The sequence below is a fragment of the Otolemur garnettii genome, unplaced genomic scaffold (assembly GCF_000181295.1).
Source record: "Otolemur garnettii isolate 467f Iridium unplaced genomic scaffold, OtoGar3 scaffold00184, whole genome shotgun sequence".
NCBI lineage: Eukaryota > Metazoa > Chordata > Mammalia > Primates > Galagidae > Otolemur > Otolemur garnettii.
Genome location: NW_003852579.1, coordinates 919,712 through 922,268, shown reverse-complemented (window position 1 = coordinate 922,268; position 2,557 = coordinate 919,712). Strand labels below are relative to the sequence as shown.

The following is a 2,557-nucleotide window of genomic DNA, read 5'->3' as shown; positions in this document are numbered from 1 at the left end:
CAATTTTAATGTATAACCTAACTCCATATTCCTCTCGTCATCCCATCCAAGGACATCATCCATATATATGACTGGTCTCCTTACGTTTCATTTCCGGATCCCACAACTTTCTTATTTGAGTCTCTACATCTACATTCTTCTAAACAAAGAACTTGTCCTAACTAGAACCATGAACTAGAACTAGAATTTTGGCCAGGTGTGATGGCTCATACCTGTAGTCCCAGCACACTGGGAAGTCAAGGAGGGAGGACTACTTGAAGCCAGGATTTCGAGACAAGACTGAGCAAAAGTGAGACCCCCATCTCTACAAAAAATAGAAAAATTGGCTCAGGGCCCATAGCTCAGTGAGTAGGGTGCCAGCCACTTACACCAAGGCTGGCAGGTTCAAGCCCTGCCCAGGCCTGCTAAACAACAATGACAATTGCAACCCCTCCCCCCCAAAAAATAGCTGGGCATGGTGGCAGGTATCTGTAGTCCCAGCTACATGGGAGGCTGAGGCAAGAGGATCACTTGAACCCAAAAGTTTGAGGTTGCTGTGAACTATGATGAGACAGCACTCTACCAAGGGCAACAAAGTCTCTGTCTCAAAAAAAAAAAAAAAAAAAAGTTTAACCCTAGGCACTGTACTACAAAACAGCTGGGTCTAGAGGTGCACACCACTGTACCCAGCTATTTTTAGAGAAGTGGTCTCACTTCTCTAGGTTCAAAGAAGTATTCTGTCCAGATATAGCTGATAAAGATAAGAAGTGGAATTCAAATTTAGGTCTCTATGCCTTTTACTGCTAATTTCTATTCTTATCAAAGGCAACCAGCATGTCTAGAGCTAAAAAAAACCTTATTCCTCAGGTTGAGGCTCTGTCTCAAAAAGAAAAAAAAAAATGGTTAAACAAAACTTATTCCAGCAAGTGTTTACTATACACTATTTTTATTCTTACCTCTATGATAAATGCAGAGAAAAAATAAAGTCACCAAAGAAGTCAGAATTAGGTTTAACTTCTATTTCATACTACTTACTAAAAATTGCTAGTACCTTCAGCAATTAAAGTAAATATTAAAGTTAGATTATTTAATGCTTTGATGGCATTCTGCTAAGATGGTTAACAGATCCAAGAGATGAACTATATAATTACGTTACTAAAAATGTGCTGCCAGACAAACAGAATATGTACACATCTCGTGTAAATGTCAGGACTTCTTAGAAATAAAACAAATCAGAGAGTAAAAAGAATATATTTTCAAAATCAGTTAATGTAGCCTATGAAAATGAATGACCATTAAAACAAAGGACCTCACAATTATTGCTTCTGCCAATCATTTTCTTCTAAGTTTCACCAAATATAATCAAGCTAACATCAAAAATTGGGACAAGGCCATATCGCCCAGGGAGAGAAATGTTTAACTGATATGCAAGAATCTAATATGGTAGTGATAAATCCTAATTTTGCCTTTCTGGAAATTAACTGTAGCCAATTACCTGAATGTTTATTTTTAACTTTCAAAAGAATAAACTCCTGCCAGAAACAGTGGTTCACATCTGTAATCCCAGCACTTGGGAGCCAAGGCAGGTAAATCGCCTGAGCCACAGGTTTGAGACCAGCCTCAACCAGAGAGAGACCCCCCCCACTCCATCTCTAAAAAATAATCAAGCGTTGTGGCGGACACCTGTAGTCCTAGCTACTTGGGAGGCTGAGGCAAGAGGGTCACCTGAGCCTTAGAGTTCAAGGTTGCTGTGAGCTAAGACACCATAGCACTCTACCAAGGGTGACCAAGTGAAATCCTGCCCCCCCCCAAAAAAAGAATAAACTCCAAACATTGGCAGGACACAGCAGTTCACACCTGTAATCCTAGCACTTTGGTCAGAGACTAGGCAGGAGGATTATTTGAGGCCAGGAGTTTTGAGATCAGGCTGAGCAACACAGTAAGACTCTGCCTCTACAAAAGAAAAAAAAAAAATTTTTTTTTTAAGAGACAGAGTCTCACTGTGTTACACTCGGTAGAGTGCTGTAGCAACACAGCTCACAGCAACCTCCAGCTCTTGGGCTTAGGTGATTCACTTGCCTCAGCTTCCCGAGTACCTAGGACTATAGGTGCCCACCACAACGCCCAGCTATTTTTTTGTTTCAATTTGGCTGGGGCCGGGTTTGAATCCACCACTCTCAGTATATGGGGCCAGTGCCCTATTCACTGAGCCACAGGCACCGACCACTACAAAAAAAAAAAAAGAAAATTTAAAATTAGCCAGCATGGTAGTGTGTGCCTGTATTCCCAGCTACTCAGGAGGATGAAGCAAGTTTGAGATTGTAATGAGCTATGATGACACCACTGCACTGTAGCCCAGACAATGAAGCAAGTATCTAGGGGGGAAAAAAAATCCAAACACATCTAAGTACAACTTAACAAGAGTACTGACATCCAAAAATGGTTATCTACCACATCAAGTGGTCTTGTAGGACTAAAAATGGTTCATTCTGAAATACCAAGTTCAAGAGATGATCTCTGGAAAAGTAAAAGACAAATCAGGAAGGGTCATCCATCCAAAAGTTCCTTTTTTTTTTTT

The 2,557-nt window shown here is 40.6% G+C and overlaps 1 protein-coding gene across 12 annotated transcripts in view; it reads right to left on the bottom strand.

Moving 5' to 3' along the window:
* Positions 1-2,557, bottom strand: part of PUM1 (pumilio RNA binding family member 1) — a 132,588-nt gene that overhangs the window by 96,261 nt on the left and 33,770 nt on the right. The window lies entirely within an intron of this gene.